This window comes from Hordeum vulgare, chromosome 4H, assembly GCF_904849725.1.
Source record: "Hordeum vulgare subsp. vulgare chromosome 4H, MorexV3_pseudomolecules_assembly, whole genome shotgun sequence".
NCBI classification, from domain to species: domain Eukaryota; kingdom Viridiplantae; phylum Streptophyta; class Magnoliopsida; order Poales; family Poaceae; genus Hordeum; species Hordeum vulgare.
The window spans coordinates 69447534-69468991 of NC_058521.1; positions in this window are offsets into that span (position 1 = coordinate 69447534).

A 21458-nucleotide genomic window follows, 5' to 3' on the forward strand; every position below is an offset into this window, starting at 1 on the left:
GTGTGGATACATAGACAAAACTCCGTCCCTAGCAAGCCTCTAGTTGGCTAGCCAGTTGATCAAGGATAGTCACGGTCTTCTGGCTATCAGCAAGGTGTTGTTGCTTGATAACTGGATCACATCACCGGGAGAATCATGTGATGGACTAGACCCAAACTAATAGACGTAGCATGTTGATCGTGTCATTTTCTTGCTATTGTTTTCTGCGTGTCAAGTATTTATTCCTATGACCATGAGATCATATAACTCACTGGCACCGGAGGAAGGCTTTGTGTGTATCAAACGTCACAACGTAACTGGGTGGCTATAAAGATGCTCTACAGGTATCTCCGAAGGTGTCCGTTGAGTTAGTATGGATCAAGACTGGGATTTGTCACTCCGTGTGATGGAGAGGTATCTCGCGGCCCACTCGGTAATACAACATCACACACAAGCCTTGTAAGCAATGTAACTTAGTGTAAGTTGCGGGATCTTGTATTACAGAACGAGTAAAGAGACTTGCCAGGAAACGAGATTGAAATAGGTATGTGGATACTGACGATCGAATCTCGGGCAAGTAACATACCGAAGGACAAAGGGAATGACATACGGGATTATATGAATCCTTGGCACTGAGGTTCAAACGATAAGATCTTCGTAGAATATGTAGGATCCAATATGGGCATCTAGGTCCCGCTATTGGATATTGACGAAGGAGTCACTCGGGTCATGTCTACATAGTTCTCGAACCCGTAGGGTCTTCACACTTAAGGTTCGACGTTGTTTTATGTGTATTTGAGTTATATGGTTGGTTACCGAATGTTGTTCGGAGTCCCGGATGAGATCACGGACGTCACGAGGGTTTCCGGAATGGTCCGGAAACGAAGATTGATATATAGGATGACCTCATTTGATTACCGGAAGGTTTTTGGAGTTACCAGGAATGTACCGGGAATGACGAATGGGTTCCAGATGTTCACCGAGGGGGGGGGGCAGCCCACCCCGGGGAAGCCCATAGGCCATGGGGGTGGCGCACCAGCCCTTGGTGGGCTGGTGGGACAGCCCAAGAAGGCCCTATGCGCCATAGATAGAAAATCAAAGTGAAAAGAAAAAAAAGGAGGTGGGAAGGAAGAGAAGGACTCCACCTTCCAATCCTAGTTGCACTAGGATTGGAGGAGGACTCCTCCTCCCTTTGGTGTGCAGCCCTTGGGGCTCCTTGAGCCTCAAGGCAAGCCTCCCCTCCCTCCTCCTATATATATGGAGCTATTAGGGCTGATTTGAGACAACTTTTTCAAGGCAGCCCGACCACATACCTCCACGGTTTTACCTCTAGATCGCGTTTCTGCGGAGCTCGGGCGGAGCCCTGCTGAGATTAGATTACCACCAAACTCAGGAGCTGTCATGCTGCCGGAGAACTCATCTACTTCTCTGTCTCTCTTGCTAGATCAAGAAGGTTGAGATCATCGTCGAGCTGTACGTGTGCTGAACGCGGAGGTGCCGTCCTTTCGGCACTAGATCGTGGGGCGGATCGCAGGACGGTTCGTAGGACGGTTTGTGGGGCGGATCGAGGGACGTGAGGACGTTCCACTACATCAACCGTGTTTCTTAACGCTTCTGCTGTGCGATCTACAAGGGTACGTAGATCGGAAATCCCCTCTCGTAGATGGACATCACCATGATAGGTCTTCGTGCGCGTAGGAAATTTTTTGTTTCCCATGCGACGTTCCCCAACAGTGGCATCATGAGCTAGGTTCATGCATAGATGTAATCTCGAGTAGAACACAAAAGTTTTGGTGGGCGGTGAAGTGCGTCTTGCTGCCCTCCTTAGTCTTTTCTTGATTCCGCGGTATTGTTGGATCGAAGCGGCTTGGACCGACATTACTCGTATGCTTACGAGAGACTGGTTTCATCGCTACGAGTAACTCCGTTGCTCAAAGATGACTGGCAAGTGTCAGTTTCTCCTACTTTATTTCAATCAGATTTGACCGAGGAGGTCCTTGGATGAGGTTAAATAGCAATTCATATATCTCCGCTGTGGTGTTTGCGTAAGTAAGATGCGATCCTACTAGATACCCATGGTCACCACGTAAAACATGCAACAACAAATTAGAGGACGTCTAACTTGTTTTTGCAGGGTATGCTTGTGATGTGATATGGCCGACGATGTGATGTGATATATTGGATGTATGAGATGATCATGTTGTAATAGATAATATCGACTTGCACGTCGATGGTACGACAACCGGCAGGGGCCATAGGGTTGTCTTTTAACTAACATTTGTGCTTGCAGACGCGTTTACTATTTTGCTAGGATGTAGCATTAGTAGTAATAGCATGAGTAGCAGGCGACACGTTGATGGAGATCATGGTGTGGCGCCGGTGACAAGAAGTTCGTGCCGGTGCTTCGGTGATGGAGATCAAGAAGCACGTGATGATGGCCATATCATGTCACTTATGAATTGCATGTGATGTTAATCCTTTTATGCACCTTATTTTGCTTAGAACGATGGTAGCATTATGAGGTGATCTCTCACTAAAATTTCAAGAAGAAATTGTGTTCTCCCCGACTGTGCACCGTTGCTACAGTTCGTCGTTTTGAGACACCACGTGATGATCGGGTGTGATAGACTCAACATTCACATACAACGGGTGCACAATAGTTGCACACGCAGAACACTCGGGTTAAGCTTGACGAGCCTAGCATGTGCAGACATGGCCTCGGAACACATGAGACCGAAAGGTCAAACATGAATCATATAGTTGATATGATTAGCATAGGGATGCTTACCACTAAAACTATACTCAACTCACGTGATGATCGGACTTGAGCTAGTGTAAGTGGGTCATGAACCACTCAAATGACTAGAGAGATGTATTTTTTGAGTGGGAGTTTAGCAAGTAATTTTATTAAGTTAAAACTCTAATTATCTTGAACATAGGCTAAGTCCACTTTGAATATATTTGTGTTGTAGATCATGGCTCACGCGACAGTCACCCTGAATTTTAATACGTTCCTAGAGAAAGCTAAGTTGAAAGATGATGGAAGCAACTTTGTAGACTGGGCTCGTAATCTTAAGTTGATCCTACAAGCTGGGAAGAAGGATTATGTCCTTAATGCTGCGCTAGGAGATGAACCACCCGCTACGGCTGACCAAGATGTTAAGAACGCTTGGTTAACACGTAAGGAGGACTACTCAGTAGTTCAATGTGCAGTCTTGTATGGCTTAGAGCCGGGACTTCAACGTCGCTTTGAGCGTCATGGAGCATATGAGATGTTCCAGGTGTTGAAGTTTATCTTTCAGAAGAACGCTCAGATCGAGAGGTATGAGACCTTCGATAAATTCTGTGGTTGCAAGATGGAGGAGAATTCGTCTGTCAGTGAACATGTGCTCAAAATGTCTGGGTACTCAAACCGTCTAGCTGAGCTGGGGATTGAACTCCCGCAAGAGGCTATCACTGACAGAATTCTTCAATCACTACCGCCAAGCTATGAGGGCTTTGTGTTGAACTACAACATGCAAGGGATGAACAAGTCACCCGGCGAGTTGTTTGCGATGCTGAAAGTCGCAGAGTTTGAACTCCGTAAAGAGCATCAAGTGTTGATGGTGAATAAGACCACTAGTTTCAAGAGAAACGGCAAAGGGAAGAAGGGTAATTCAAAGAAGAGCGGCAAGCCTGTTGCCAATCCGACGAAGAAACCCAAAGCTGGACCTAAGCCTGAAACAGAGTGCTACTATTGCAAGGGTATGGGTCACTTGAAGCGCAACTGCCCCAAGTATGTGGCTGATAAGAAGGCGGCCAAAGAAAAATCAGGTATATTTGATATACATGGTATTGATGTTTACTTAACCAGCTCTTGTAGTAGTGCCTGGGTATTCGATACCGGTTTTGTTGCTCATATTTGCAAGTCGAAACAGGAACTGCGGAATAAGCGGAGGGTGGCAAGAGATGAAGTGACGATGCGCCTGGGAAATGGTTCCAAGGTTGATGCGATCGCCGTCGGCACAGTTTCACTTCAGTTACCATCGCGATTAGTTATGAACTTGAATAATTGTTATTTAGTGCCTGCGTTGAGCATGACCATTATACCTGGATCTTGTTTGTTGCGAGACGGTTACTCTTTTAAGTCAGAGAATAATGGTTGTTCTATTTCTATGAGTAACATCTTTTATGGTCATGCACCCAATGTGAGAGGATTGTTCATATTGAATCTTGATAGTGATAATACACATATACATAACATTGAGACCAAAAGAGTTAGAGTTAACAATGATAGCGCCATGTTTTTGTGGCACTGCCGCTTAGGTCATATTGGTGTAAAGCACATGAAGAAACTCCATACCGATGGACTTTTGGAGTCACTTAACTTTGATTCAATTGACACGTGCGAACCATGCCTCATGGGTAAGATGACTAAAACTCCGTTCTTGGGAACAATGGAGCATGCACGTGACTTGTTGGGAATCATACATACCGATGTGTGTGGTCCGATGAGCGTGGAGGCACGCGGCGGATATCGTTATTTTCTCACCTTCACTGACGATTTGAGTAGATATGGTTATGTCTACTTAATGAAGCACAAGTCTGAAACATTTGAAAAGTTCAAGCAATTTCAGAGTGAAGTTGAAAATCATCGTAACAAGAAGATTAAATTCCTACGGTCTGATCGTGGGGGTGAATATCTGAGTTTTGAGTTTGGTACTCACTTAAGACAATGTGGAATTGTTTCACAGTTGACACCGCCTGGAACACCACAGCGTAATGGTGTGTCCAAACATCGTAATCGTACTTTATTAGAGATGGTGCGATCTATCATGTCTCTTACCGATCTGCCGTTATCGTTTTGGGGTTATGCATTAGACACAGCTGCATTCACTTTAAATAGTGCACCATCAAAATCCGTTGAGACGACACCATACGAACTGTGGTATGGCAAAAGGCCAAAGTTGTCGTTTCTTAAAGTTTGGGGATGTGATGCTTATGTCAAAAAGCTTCAGCCTGAAAAGCTGGAACCCAAAGCGGAAAAGTGCATCTTCATAGGTTACCCAAAAGAGACAGTTGGGTACACCTTCTATCTCAAATCCGAGGGCAAAGTGTTTGTTGCTAAAAATGGAGCTTTTCTCGAGAAGGAGTTTCTCTCGAGAGAATTGAGAGGGAGGAAGATAGAACTTGATGAGGTTGCCGAACCTCTCATCCCTCTGGATGGTGGCGCATGGCAAGGGGGAACCCATGTCGTTGCGACGCCGGTTGAGGAGGAAGCTAATGATGATGATATTGAAACTCCGGATCAAGTTCCTATCGAATCTCGTAGGTCGACGAGACCGCGTACTACTCCAGAGTGGTACGGTAATCCCGTCTTATCAATCATGTTGTTAGACAACAATGAGCCTGCGAATTATGAAGAAGCAATGGTGGGCCCGGCTTCCAACAAATGGCTGGAGGCCATGAAGTCCGAGATAGGATCCATGTATGAAAACAAAGTGTGCACTTTGGAAGTACTACCTGAGGGCCGCAAGGCTATTCAGAACAAATGGATCTTTAAGAAGAAGACTGACGCTGACGGTAATGTGACTGTTTATAAAGCTCGATTTGTGGCAAAGGGTTTTTTACAAGTTCAAGGAGTTGACTACGATGAGACATTCTCACCCGTAGCGATGCTTAAGTTCGTCAGAATCATGTTAGCAATAGCTGCATTTTTCGATTATGAAATCTGGCAGATGGATATCAAAACGGCGTTCCTTAACGGTTTCCTTAAGGAAGAGTTGTATATGATGCAACCCAAAGGTTTTGTCGATCCTAAAAATGCTAACAAAGTATGCATGCTCCAGCGATCCATTTATGGACTGGTGCAAGCATCTCGGAGTTGGAATAAACGCTTTGATGAGGTGATCAAAGCATTTGGGTTTATACAAGTGGTTGGAGAATCTTGTATTTACAAGAAAGTGAGTGGGAGCTCTGTGGCGTTTCTAATATTATATGTGGATGACATATTGCTGATTGGAAACAACGTAGAGTTTTTGGAGAGCATAAAGGATTACTTGAATAAAAGTTTCTCTACGAAGGACCTAGGAGAAGCTGCTTACATTCTAGGCATTAAGATCTATAGGGATAGATCGAAACGCCTGATAGGACTTTCACAAAGCACATACCTTGATAAAGTTTTGAAAAGGTTCAAAATTGAACAGTCCAAGAAGGGGTTCTTGCCAGTTTTACAAGGTACGAAATTGAGTAAGACTCAGTGCCCAGCAACTGATAAAGATAGAGAGCATATGAGCACCGTACCCTATGCTTCAGCCATAGGATCTATCATGTATGCAATGATGTGCACTAGACCGGACGTTAGCCTGGCCATAAGTATGGCTGACAGGTTCCAGAGTAATCCAGGAGTGGATCACTGGACGACGGTCAAGAATATCCTGAAGTACCTGAAAAGGACTAAGGAGATATTTCTCGTGTATGGAGGTGACAAAGAGCTCGCCGTAAAAGGTTATGTCGATGCAAGCTTTGACACAGATCCGGACGACTCTAACTCACAAACCGGATACGTACTTATTCTTAATGGGGGTGCGGTAAGCTGGTGCAGTTCCAAGCAAAGCGTCGTAGTTGATTCTACATGTGAAGCGGAGTACATGGCTGCCTCGGAGGCGGCTCAGGAGGGTGTCTGGATGAAGCAGTTCATGACGGATCTTGGAGTGGTGCCAAGCGCACTGAATCCAATAACCTTGTTCTGTGACAACACGGGTGTCATTGCCTTAGCAAAGGAACCACGGTTTCACAAGAAGACCAGACACATCAAACAATACTTCAACCTCATCCGCGACTACGTCGAAGGGGAGGACGTAAATATATGCAAAGTACACACGAATCTGAATGTAGCAGACCCACTGACTAAATCTCTTCCACGGGCAAAGCATGATCAGCACCAGAACTATATGGGTGTTAGATTTATTACATAGTAATTCGCATGGTGATGTGAGGGCTAGATAATTGACTCTAGTGCAAGTGGGAGACTGTTGGAATTATGCCCTAGAGGCAATGATAAATAAGTTATTATTGTAATTCCTGTGTCAAGATAATCGTTTATTATCCATGCTATAATTGTATAGAATGAAGACTTAGATACATGTGTGGATACATAGACAAAACTCCGTCCCTAGCAAGCCTCTAGTTGGCTAGCCAGTTGATCAAGGATAGTCAAGATCTTCTGGCTATGAGCAAGGTGTTGTTGCTTAATAACTGGATCACATCATTGGGAGAATCATGTGATGAACTCGACCCAAACTAATAGACGTAGCATATTGATCGTGTCATATTGTTGCTACTTTTTTCTGCGTGTCAAGTATTTATTCCTATGACCATGAGATCATATAACTCACTGACACCGGAGGAATGCTTTGTGTGTATCAAACGTCACAACGTAACTGGGTGGCTATAAAGATGCTCTACAGGTATCTCCGAAGGTGTCCGTTGAGTTGGTATGGATCAAGACTGGGATTTGTCACTCTGTGTGACGGAGAGGTATCTCAGGGCCCACTCGGTAATACAACATCACACACAAGCCTTGCAAGCAATGTAACTTTGTGTAAGTTGCGGGATCTTGTATTACGGAACGAGTAAAGAGACTTGCCAGTAGACGAGATTGAAATAGGTATGCGCATACCGACGATTGAATCTCGGGCAAGTAACATACCGAAGGACAAAGGGAATGACATACGGGATTATATGAATCCTTGGCACTCAGGTTCAAACGATAAGATCTTTGTAGAATATGTAGGACCCAATATGGGCATCCATGTCCCGATATTGGATATTGACCGAGGAGTCACTCGGGTCATGTCTACATAGTTCTCGAACCCGCAGGGTCTGCACACTTAAGGTTCGGCGTTGTTTTATGTGTATTTGAGTTATATGGTTGGTTACCGAATGTTGTTCGGAGTCCCGGATGAGATCACGGACGTCACGAGGGTTTCCGGAATGGTTCGGAAATGAAGATTGATATATAGGATAACCTCATTTGATTACCGGAAGGTTTTCGGAGTTACCGGGAATGACGAATGGGTTCCGGATGTTCGCCGGGGGGGGGGGGCAGCCAACCCCGGGGAAGCCCATAGGCCTTGGGGTGGCGCACCAGCCCTTGGTGGGCTGGTGGGATAGCCCAAGAAGGCCCTATGCGCCATAGATAGAAAATCAAAGAGAAAAGAAAAAAAGGAGGTGGGAAGGAAGAGAAGGACTCCACCTTCCAATCCTAGTTGGACTAGGATTGGAGGAGGACTCCTCCAACCTTTGGTGCACAGACCTTGGGGCTCTTTGAGCCTCAAGGCAAGCCTCCCCTCCCTCCTCCTATATATATGGAGCTATTAGGGCTGATTTGAGACAACTTTTTCAAGGCAGCCCGACCACATACCTCCACGGTTTTACCTCTAGATCGCGTTTCTACGGAGCTCGGGCGGAGCCTTGCTGAGATTAGATCACCACCAACCTCCGGAGCACCGTCACGCTGCCGGAGAACTCATCTACCTCACTGTCTCTCTTGCTGGATCAAAAAGACCGAGATCATCGTCGAGCTGTACGTGTGCTAAACGCGGAGGTGCCGTCCGTTCGGCACTAGATCGTGGGACGGATCGCGGGACGGTTCGTGGGGCGGATCGAGGGACGTGAGGACGTTCCACTACAAGGGTACGTAGATCGGAAATCCCCTCTCATAGATGGACATCACCATGATAGGTCTTCATGCGCGTAGGAAATTTTTTGTTTCCCATGCGACGTTCCCCAACAGTTTGGATGTGTGTCCAAACGTCATATACGTGTCCTATTGGATATGGTGCATACTATGATGTCTCTGATCGAATTACCACTATCGTTTTGGGGTTAGGTGTTAGAGACAACCACATTCGCTTTAATAGGGCACCACGTAATTCCGTTGAAAAGACACCGTATGAACTATGGTTTGGAGAAACCTAAGCTGTCGTTTCTTAAAGTTTGGGGCTATGATGCTTATGTCAAAAGGATTCAGCCTGATAAGCTTGAACCCAAAGCAGATAAATACATCTACATAGGATACCCAAAACAATTGGGTATACCTCCTATCTCAGATCCGAAAGCAAATTGTTTGTTTCCAGAAACGTGTCCTTTCTCGAGAAAGATCTTCTCTCGAAAGAATTGGGTGGGAGGATGATGGAACTTGATGAGGTTATTGAACCATCACTTCAACCAGAGAGTAGAAGGGCGCAGGAAATTGTTCATGTGGCGCCTACACCAGTTTAAGTGGAAGCTGATGATGGTGATAATGAAGTTTCGGATCAAGTTACTACCAAACCTTGTAGGTCGACAAGGACACGTACTGCTCTAGAGTGGTACGGTAATCCTATCTTGGAGGTCGTGTTGCTGGAAGACAATGAAGAAGCGATGAAGAAGCGATGGTGGGCCCGTATTCCGACAAATGGCTGGAGGCCATGAAATCCAAGATAGGATCCATGTAGAAGCAAAGTGTTTGACTTTGCAAGAATTACTTGATGGTCGTAAGGCTATTAAGTACAAATGGATCTTTAAAAGGAAGACATATAATGATCGTAAATGTCACCATTGAGAAAGCTTGACTTGTCGTAAAGAGGTTTTCGACAAGTTCAAGGGATTGACTACGATTAGACTTTCTCACTCGTAGCGATGCTAAAGTCTGTTGGAATTATGTTAGCAGTTGCTACATTTTTCGATTATGAAATCTCACAGATGGATGTGAAAACATTTTTTTATTGATGGTTTCTTTGATGAAAGGTTGTATGTGATACAACGAGAAGATTTTGTCGATCCTAAGGATGCTCACAAGTATCCTAGCTCCAGCGATCCTTCTATGGACTCGAGCAAGCATCTCAGAGTTGGAATATACACTTTAATAGATGATCAAAGCTTTTGGATTTATACAAAGTGTATAAGAAACTTGTATTTCCAAGAAAGTGAGAGGGAGCACTATATATTTCTGATGAGTATATGTGTCGGATTTCGAGCTGTGCAAAACCCTAAAGATTCGAACTCAGGGGCGTGTATGAAGATCTCTCACGGGCTCGCCTCCCTAACTCGCTACTCTTCAAGCATGGCAAAGAACTCACTCGATGGTGAAGAAGACACAAAACACGGCAGTTTACCCAGGTTCGGGCCGCTGGGAAGCGTAATACCCTACTCCTCCTTTGATGGCCTCCGGAGGCTGGGTGGCCTTCGTGAGGTGCAGGTGTATGAATGAATGAATCTCATACCTGCTACTGCGTCAACAGACCTTCCCTGGCAATGGCGCCAGGAATCCTTCTGCTACGGGCTACGCCTATAGGGACTTCCTTGGCAAATATGCATGTTGGGGAACGTCGCATGGGTAACAAAAATTTTCCTACGCGCACGAAGACCTATCATGGTGATGTCCATCTACGAGAGGGGATTTCCGATCTACGTACCCTTGTAGATCGCACAGCAGAAGCATTAGTGAACGCGGTTGACAAATCCCAGTCTCGATCCATACTAACTCAACGAACACCTTCGGATATACCTGTAGAGCATCTTTATAGTCACCCAGTTACGTTGTGACGTTTGATACACACAAAGCATTCCTCCGGTGTCAGTGAGTTATATGATCTCATGGTCATAGGAACAAATACTTGACACGCAGAAAACAGTAGCAACAAAATGACACGATCAACATGCTACGTCTATTAGTTTGGGTCTAGTCCATCACGTGATTCTCTTAATGACGTGATCCAGTTATCAAGCAACAACACCTTGTACATAATTAGAAGACCCTGACTATCTTTGATCAACTGGCTAGCCAACTAGAGGCTTGCTAGGGACAGTGTTTTGTCTATGTACCCACACATGTATATAAGTCTTCATTCAATACAATTATAGCATGGATAATAAAGGATTATCTTGATACAGGAATTATAATAAGAACTATATTTATTATTGCCTCTAGGGCATAATTCCAACAGTCTCCCACTTGCACTAGAGTCAATAATGTAACCCTCACATCATCATGCGAATTACATTGTAATAAATCTAACACCCATACAGTTCTGGTGTTGATCATGCTTTGCCCGTGGAAGAGGTTTAGTCAGCGGGTATTCTACATTCAAATCCGTGTGCACTTTGCATATATTTACGTCCTCCCCTTCGATGTAGTCGCGGATGAGGTTGAAGCATCATTTGATGTGTCTGGTCTTCTTGTGAAACCGTGGTTCCTTTGCTAAGGCAATGGCACCCGTGTTGTCATAGAACAAGGTTATTGGATTCAGTGCGCTTGGCACCACTCCAAGATCCGTCATGAACTGCTTCATCCAGACACCCTCCTTAGCCGCGTCCGAGGCAGCCATGTACTCCGCTTCACATGTAGAATCTGCTACGACGCTTTGCTTGGAACTGCACCAGCTTACCGCACCCTCATTAAGAATAAATATGTATCGGGTCAGTGACTTAGAGTCGTCCGGATCTGTGTCAAAGCTTGCATCGACGTAACCCTTTACGGCGAGCTCTTCGTCATCTCCATACACGAGAAACATCTCCTTAGTCCTTTTCAGGTACTTCAGGATATTCTTGACCTCCGTCCACTGATCCACTCTTGGATTACTCTGGAACCTGCTTGCCATACTTATGGCCAGGCTAACGTCCGGTCTAGTGCACAACATTGCATACATGATAGAACCTATGGCTGAAGCATAGGGGACGGTGCTCATATGCTCTCTATCCTTATCAGTTGCTGGGCACTGAGTCTTACTCAATCTTGTACCTTGTAAAACTGGCAAGAACCCTTTCTTGGACTGTTCCATTTTGAACCTCATCAAAACTTTATCAAGGTATGTGCTTTGTGAAAGTCCTATCAGGCGTTTTGATCTATTCGTGTAGATCTTAATGCCTAGAATGTAAGCAGCTTCTCCTAGGTCCTTCATAGAGAAACTTTTATTCAAGTAATCCTTTAAGCTCTCCAAAAACTCTACGTTGTTTCCAATTAGTAATATGTCATCCACATATAATATTAGAAACGCCACAGAGCTCCCACTCACTTTCTTGTAAATACAAGATTCTCCAACCACTTGTATAAACCCAAATGCTTTGATCACCTCATCAAAGCGTTTGTTCCAACTCCGAGATGCTTGCACCAGTCCATAAATGGATTGCTGGAGCTTGCACACCTTGTTAGCATTCTTAGGATCGACAAAACCTTCGGGTTGCATCATATACAACTCTTCCTTAAGGAAACCGTTAAGGAACGCCGTTTTGACATCCATCTGCCAGATTTCATAATCGAAAAATGCAGCTATTACTAACATGATTCTGACGGGCTTAAGCATCGCTACGGGTGAGAATGTCTCATCGTAGTCAACTCCTTGAACTTGTGCAAAACCCTTTGCCACAAGTCGAGCTTTATAAACGGTCACATTGCTGTTAGCGTCCGTCTTCTTCTTAAAGATACATTTGTTCTGAATAGCCTTGCGGCCCTCAGGTAGTACTTCCAAAGTCCACACTTTGTTTTTATACATGGATCCTATCTCGGACTTCATGGCCTCTAGCCATTTGTTGGAATCTGGGCCCACCATTGCTTCTTCATAATTCGCAGGTTCATTGTTGTCTAACAACATGATTGACAAAACGGGATTACCGTACCACTCTGGAGCAGCACGTGGTCTCGTCGACCTGCGTGGTTCGACAGGAACTTGAACCGGAGTTTCATGATCATCATCATTAACTTCCTCCTCAACCGGCATCGCAACGACAGGGGTTTCCCCTTGCCCTGCGCCACCATCTAGAGGGATGAGAGGTTCAACAACCTCATCAAGTTCTATCTTCCTCCCACTCAATTCTCTCGAGAGAAACTCCTTCTCGAGGAAAGCTCCGTTTTTAGCAACAAACACTTTGCCCTCGGATTTGAGATAGAAGGTGTACCCAACTGTCTCTTTTGGGTAACCTATGAAGATGCACTTTTCCGCTTTGGGTTCCAGCTTTTCAGGCTGAAGCTTTTTGACATAAGCATCACATCCCCAAACTTTAAGAAACGACAACTTTGGCCTTTTGCCATACCACAGTTCGTATGGTGTCGTCTCAACGGATTTTGATGGTGCCCTATTTAAAGTGAATGCAGCTGTGTCTAATGCATAACCCCAAAATGATAACGGCAAATCGGTAAGAGACATCATAGATCGCACCATCTCTAATAAAGTACGATTACGACGTTCGTACACACCATTACGCTGTGGTGTTCCAGGCGGTGTCAACTGTGAAACAATCCCACATTGTCTTAAGTGAGCACCAAACTTGAAACTCAGATATTCACCCCCATGATCAGACCGTAGGAACTTGATCTTCTTGCTACGATGATTTTCAACTTCACTCTGAAATTGCTTGAACTTTCCAAATGTTTCAGACTTGTGCTTCATTAAGTAGACATAACCATATCTACTCAAATCGTCAGTGAAGGTGCGAAAATAACGATATCCGCCGTGTGCCTCTGCGCTCATCGGACCGCACACATTGGTATGTATGATTTCCAACAAGTCACTAGCACGCTCCATTGTTCCGGAGAACGGAGTTTTAGTCATCTTGCCCATGAGGCATGGTTCGCACGTGTCACGTGAATCAAAGTCAAGTGACTCCAAAAGTCCATCGGTATGGAGTTTCTTCATGCGCTTTACACCAATATGACCTAAGCGGCAGTGCCACAAAAATATGGCGCTATCATTGTTAACTCTAACTCTTTTGGTCTCAATGTTATGTATATGTGTATCACTATCAAGATTCAATATGAACAATCCTCTCACATTGGGTGCATGACCAAAAAAGATGTTACTCATAGAAATAGAACAACCATTATTCTCTGACTTAAAAGAGTAACCGTCTTGCAATAAACAAGATCCAGATATAATGTTCATGCTCAACGCAGGCACTAATTAACAATTATTCAAGTTCATAACTAATCCCGATGGTAACTGAAGTGAAACTGTGACGACGGCGATTGCATCAACCTCGGAACCATTTCCTACGCGCATCGTAACTTCATCTTTCGCCAGCCCTTGCCTATTCCGCAATTCCTGTTTCGAGTTGCAAATATGAGCAACAGAACAGGTATCGAATACCCAGGCACTACTACGAGAGCCGGTTAAGTACACATCAATAACATGTATATCAAATATACCTGATTTTTTCTTTGGCCGCCTTCTTATTAGCCAGATACTTGGGGCAGTTGCGCTTCCAGTGACCCATACCCTTGCAATAGTAGCACTCTGTTTCAGGCTTAGGTCCAGCTTTGGGTTACTTCGTCGGATTGGCAACAGGCTTGCCGCTCTTCTTTGAATTACCCTTCTTGCCTTTGCCGTTTCTCTTGAAACTAGTGGTCTTATTCACCATCAACACTTGATGCTCTTTACGGAGTTCAGACTCTGTTACTTTCTGCATCGCAAAGAACTCGCCGGGTGACTTGTTCATCCCTTGCATGTTGTAGTTCAACACAAAGCCCTTATAGCTTGGCGGAAGTGATTGAAGGATTCTGTCAATGATAGCCTCTTGCGGGAGTTCAATCCCCAGCTCAGCTAGACGGTTTGAGTACCCAGACATTTTGAGCACATGTTCACTGACAGACGAATTCTCCTCCATCTTACAAGCATAGAATTTATCGGAGGTCTCATACCTCTCGATCCGGGCGTTCTTCTGAAAGATGAACTTCAACTCCTGGAACATCTCAGATGCTCCATGACGCTCAAAGTGACGTTGAAGTCCCGTTTCTAAGCCATACAAGACTGCACATTGAACTACTGAGTAGTCCTCCTTACGTGTTAACCAAGCGTTCTTAACATCCTGGTCAGCCGTAGCAGGTGGTTCATCTCCTAGCGCAGCATTAAGGACATAATCCTTCTTCCCAGCTTGTAAGATTAACTTAAGATTACGAGCCCAGTCTACAAAGTTGCTTCCATCATCTTTCAACTTAGCTTTCTCTAGGAACGTATTAAAATTCAGGGTGACTGTCGCGTGAGCCATGATCTACAACACAAATATATTCAAAGTGGACTTAGACTATGTTCAAGATAATTAGAGTTTAACTTAATCAAATTACTTGCTAAACTCCCACTCAGAAAGTACATCTCTCTAGTCATTTGAGTGGTTCATGACCCACTTACACTAGCTCAAGTCCGATCATCACGTGAGTTGAGTATAGTTTCAGTGGTAAGCATCCCTATGCTAATCATATCATCTATATGATTCATGATCGACCTTTCGGTCTCATGTGTTCCGAGGCCATGTCTGCACATGCTAGGCTCGTCAAGCTTAACCCGAGTGTTCCCCGTGTGCAACTGTTTTGCACCCGTTGTATGTGAACGTTGAGTCTATCACACCCGATCATCACGTGGTGTCTCGAAACGACGAACTGTAGCAACGATGCACAGTCGGGGAGAACACAATTTCGTCTTGAAATTTTAGTGAGAGAACACCTCATAATGCTACCGTCGTTCTAAGCAAAATAAGGTGCATAAAAGGATTAACATCACATGCAATTCATAAGTGACATGATATGGCCATCATCACGTGCTCCTTGATCTCCATCACCAAAGCACCAGCACGATCTTCTTGTCACCGGCGCCACACCATGATCTCCATCAATGTGTCGCCATCAAGGTTGTCGTGCTACGCATGCTATTACTACTAAAGCTACATCCTAGCAAAATAGTAAACGCATCTGCAAGCACAAACGTTAGTTGAAAGAAAACCCTATGGCTCCTGCCGGTTGCCGTACCATCGACGTGCAAGTCGATATTATCTATTACAACATGATCATCTCATACATCCAATATATCACATCACATCATTGGCCATATCACATCACAAGCATACCCTGCAAAAACAAGTTAGACGTCCTCTAATTTTGTTGTTGCATGTTTTACGTGGTGACCATGGGTATCTAGTAGGATCGCATCTTACTTACGCAAACACCACAACGGAGATATATGAATTGCTATTTAACCTTATACAAGGACCTCCTCGGTCAAATCCGATTCAACTAAAGTTGGAGAAACCGACACTTGCCAGTCATCTTTGAGCAACGGGGTTACTCGTAGCGATGAAACTAGTCTCTCGTAAGCGTACGAGTAATGTCGCTCCAAGCCGCTTCAATCCAACAATACCGCGGAATCAAGAAAAGACTAAGGAGGGCAGAAAAACGCACATCACCGCCCACAAAAACTTTTGTGTTCTACTCGAGAAGACATCTACGCATGAACCTAGCTCATGATGCCACTGTTGGGGAACGTCGCATGGGAAACAAAAATTTTCCTACGCGCACGAAGACCTATCATGGTGATGTCCATCTAAGAGAGGGGATTTCCGATCTACGTACCCTTGTAGATCGCACAGCAGAAGCGTTAGTGAACGCGGTTGATGTAGTGGAACGTCCTCACGTCCCTCGATCCGCCCCGCGAACCGTCCCGCGATCCGTCCCACGATCTAGTGCCGAACGGACGGCACCTCCGCGTTCAGCACAAGTACAGCTCGACGATGATCTCGGCCTTGTTGATCCAGCAAGAGAGACGGAGAGGTAGATGAGTTCTCCGGCAGCGTGATGGCGCTCCGAAGGTTGGTGGTGATCTGATCTCGGCAGGGCTCCGCCCGAACTCCGCAGAAACGCGATCTAGAGGAAAAACCGTGGAGGTATGTGGTCGGGCTGCCGTGGAAAAGTCATCTCAAATCAGCCCTAAAACCTCCGTATATATAGGTGGGAGAGGGGGCCTTGCCTTGAGGCTCAAGGAGCCCCAAGGGGGTCGGCCGAGCCAAGGGGGGAAGTCCTCCCCTTCCAAACCGAATCCAACTAGGTTTGGAAGGTGGAGTCCTTCTCTCCTTTCCCACCTCCTCTTTTTTTTCTCTTTGATTTCTTATACTTTGGCGCATAGGGCCTTCTTGGGCTGTCCCACCAGACCACTAAGGGCTGGTGCGCCACCCCCAAGGCCTATGGACTTCCCCGGGGTGGGTTGCCCCCCCCCCCCGGTGAACACCCGGAACCCATTCGTCATTCCCGGTACATTCCCTGTAACTCCGAAATCTTCCGGTAATCAAATGAGGTCATCCTATATATCAATCTTCGTTTCCGGACCATTCCGGAAACCCTCGTGACGTCCGTGATCTCATCCCGGACTCCGAACAACATTTGGTAACCAACCATATAACTCAAATAGGCATAAAACAACGCCGAACCTTAAGTGTGCAGACATGACCCGAGTGACTCCTCGGTCAATATCCAATAGGGGGACCTGGATGCCCATATTGGATCCCACATATTCTACAAAGATCTTATCGTTTGAACCTCAGTGCCAAGGATTCATATAATCCCATATGTCATTCCCTTTGTCCTTCGGTAGGTTACTTGCCCGAGATTCGATCGTCAGTATCCGCATACCTATTTCAATCTCATTTACCGGCAACTCTCTTTACTCGTTCCGTAATACAAGATTCCACAACTTACACTAAGTCACTTTGCTTGCAAGGCTTGTGTGTGATGTTGTATTACCGAGTGGGCCCCGAGATACCTCTCCGTCACACGGAGTGACAAATCCCAGTCTCGATCCATACTAACTCAACGAACACCTTCAGATATACCTGTAGAGCATATTTATAGTCACCCAGTTACGTTGTGACGTTTGATACACACAAAGCATTCCTCCGGTGTCAGTGAGTTATATGATCTCATGGTCATAGGAACAAATACTTGACACGCAGAAAATAGTAGCAACAAAATGACACGATCAACATGCTACGTCTATTAGTTTGGGTCTAGTCCATCACGTGATTCTCTTAATGACGTGATCCAGTTATCAAGCAACAACACCTTGTACATAATCAGAAGACCCTGACTATCTTTGATCAACTGGCTAGCCAACTAGAGGCTTGCTAGGGACAGTGTTTTGTCTATGTACCCACACATGTATATAAGTCTGCATTAAAAACAATTATAGCATGGATAATAAACGATTATCTTGATACAGGAATTATAATAATAACTCTATTTATTATTGCCTCTAGGGCATAATTCCAACAACGCAAAGGATTTCCCCGCGGCCTTGGAGCCTTGCGTTGGTGTTCCCTTGTAGAGGAAAGGGTGATGTAGCACAGCGGCGGTAAGTATTTCCCTCAGTTTGAGAACCAAGGTATCAATCGAGTAGGAGGATCACGTCAAGTCACAAGTACCTGCACAAACACAAGGAGCTTGCACCCAATGCTATGAAGGGGTTGTCAATCCCTTATAGATTGTTTGCAAAGTGAGAACTGAAAGCAAAAAGTAGACAAAGCAAAGTAAAAGTGAAAGTAGAGACGATAGTTGTGAATAGACCTGGGGGCCGTAGTGTTCACTAGTGGCTTCTCTCATTAAAGCAAGTAGACGGTGGGTGAACGAATTACTGTTGAGAAATTGATAAAACCGCGCAAAGTCATGACGTTATCTATGGCAATGATTATATCTATAGGCATCACGTCCAAAACAAGTAGACCGATACTTTCTCCATCTACTACTATTAGTCCATACGTCGACCGCTATCCAGCATGCATCTAGTGTATTAAGTTCATAAGAACACAGTAACGCCTTAAGCAAGATGACATGATGTAGATGGACAATCTCAAATCTATGATGAAAGCCCATCTTGTTACACTTGATGGCAACAACACAATGCTCGCCTTGCTGCCCCTTCTGTCACTGGGAAAGGTCACCGCACGGTATGAACCCAAAACCAAGCACTTCTCCCATTGCAAGAATCATAGATCTAGTTGGCCAAACAAAAACCAAGACTCGGAGAGACTTACAAGGATATCAAATCATGCATATAAGAAATCAGCAAAGTCTCAAATATAATTCATAGATAATCTGATCACAAATCCACAATTCATCGGATCCCGACAAACACACCGCCAAAGAGGATTACATCGGATAGATCTCCATGAAGATCATGGAGAACTTTGTATTGAAGATCCAAGAGAGAGAAGAAGCCATCTAGCTACTAACTATGGACCCGTAGGTCTGAAGTGGACTACTGACGAGTCATTGGAGAGGCGATGATGTTGATGTAGAAGCCCTCCAACTCCAAAGTCCCCTCTGGCAGGGCATCGGGAAGGGTCTCCAGATGAGATCTCGCGGAAACGGAAGTTTGCGGCGGCAGAAAAGTGTTTTCGTGGATGCCCTTATTTTTTCTGGGATTTTAGGGAATATATAGGCGAAAGAGCTAGGGCAGGGGAGCTCCAGGGGGCCACAAGCCTGGTAGCCGTCGCCCCCCTGGCGGTGGCTACAGGGCTTGTGGGCCCCCTGTGGCTCTCCTGCCTTGGCCCTCAAGTCCCCCGATCTTCTTCTGTTCTGGAAAAATTTATTTCGGGGATTTTATTCTGTTTGGACTCCGTTCCAAAATCAGATATGAAAAGAGTCAAAAACACAGAAAAACAGGAACTGGCACTTGGCACTGAATTAATAAGTTAGTCCGAAAAAGATATAAAAGGTATATAAAACATCCAAAGTTTACAAGATAACAACATGAAACCATCAAAAATTATAGATACGTTTGAGACGTATCAAGCTTCCCCAAGCTTAACTCCTGCTCGTCCTCGAGTAGGGAAGTGATAAAGAATGAATTTTTTATGCTTTCATGCTACCTAGCACATATGTCCTTTGTAACTCCTCTTATGTGACGTGAATGTTCAGATCCATTAGATTCAAAACAATAGTTTGCTATTGACGTGGAGACAATAATACTTCAAGCAAACTAGCAAGGTAATCATGAACTTTCAAAATAACAAGGCCAAAAGAAAGTTATCCCTACAAAATCAAATAGTCTGGCTATACTCTATCATCCTTGCACAACGAATTTAGATCATGCACAACCTCGGTATTGGCCAAGTAATTGTTTTCACACTTTTACTCTCTCAAACTTTTTCAACTCTCACGCAATACATGAGCGTGAGTCATGGTTTTAGCACTATAAGTGGAATGGAGTGTGGTGGAGGTTGCAAGACAAACAAGGAGAAGATGGTCACATTAACTAGGCATATCAATGAGCTATGGAGATGCTCATCAATAGATATCAATGTGAATGAGTAGGGATTGCCATACAAATGATGCAATAGAGCTAAGAGTATGTGAAAGCTCTTAAAGAAAACTAGTGGGTGTGCATCCAACATGCTTGCTCACGAAGACCTAAGGCAATTTTGAGGAAGCCTATCATTGGAATATACAAGCCAAGTTATATAATGAAAATCTCCCACTAGCTATATTGTGGTGACAAAACGAGAGACTCTCAATCATGAAGATCATGGTGCTTAATAAGCACAAGTGTGGAAGGATAGTAGCATTGTCCCTTCTTTCTTTTCCTCTCATTTTTTGGTGGGCTCTTTGGCCTCTTTTTTTTGGTGGGCATCTTTGGCCTCTTTTTGTAAATGGGCTTCGCTGACCTCTTTTAGTTCCTCACATGGAACAATGCTCCATCAATGATGATCATCACACTTACAACTCAAAATTTAGAGCAATGATTACTCTATATGGAATGCCTTCGGTAGTGTACCGTGACAATGATCTAGCATGGCATAGACATCAACGGAAACATCATGCTAGCTATCTTACGATCATACAATGGCAATGTAGAAGTTGTGGCACATGTCATGATGGTAGTTGCATGCCAATATATCTCGGAATGGCTTTGAAAAAGCCATAGTAGGTAGGTATGGTGTCTGTTTTGAGGGAGGCTAATGGTGGGTTTTGTGCACCGGCGAAAGTTGCACGACACTAAAGAAGATAGTGATGGTGTAAGGTGAAAGTGCATATAAACCATGGACTCAACATTAGTCATGAAGAACTCATATACTTGTTGCAAAAAATTTAGTAGTAATCGAAACAAAGCATTCAACGCATACTCCTAGGGGAAGGGTTGGTAGGTATAAACCATCGCGCGATCCCGACCGCTACACAAAGGATGACAATCAATAAACTAATCATGCTCAGGCTTCATCACATAGCGGTTCACCATACGTGCATGCTACGGGAATCACTAACTTTAACACAAGTATTTCTAGATCCACAACACCATACTAACATAACTTAAATATTACCACAACCACATCTCAAAACTAATTGAGAGGAATCAAACTTCTCTAATTATTCAATGCACATGGAGATGGAAGTTTTCATATCCCTTTGGATAACTACCCCTTTGAGACTACTTTCATAGCATAGATCAACTACCAAGACACGCGCTTCTGTGCTCTAAAAGATATAAGTGAAGCACATAGAGCAAAATCAACTAGCTCAAAAGATATAAGTGAAGCACATGTGAGCTGAATTGTCTAACCAAAGGATATAAGTGAAGCTCGACAAAATCACGGTGAGTGCATGTCTCTCTCTCTAGGTGTGCAGCAAGTAAGATTGTGACACAAAAAAAAATTAACTCCTATACAAGAAGCTCCAAGCAAAACACATAACATGTGGTGACTAAAAA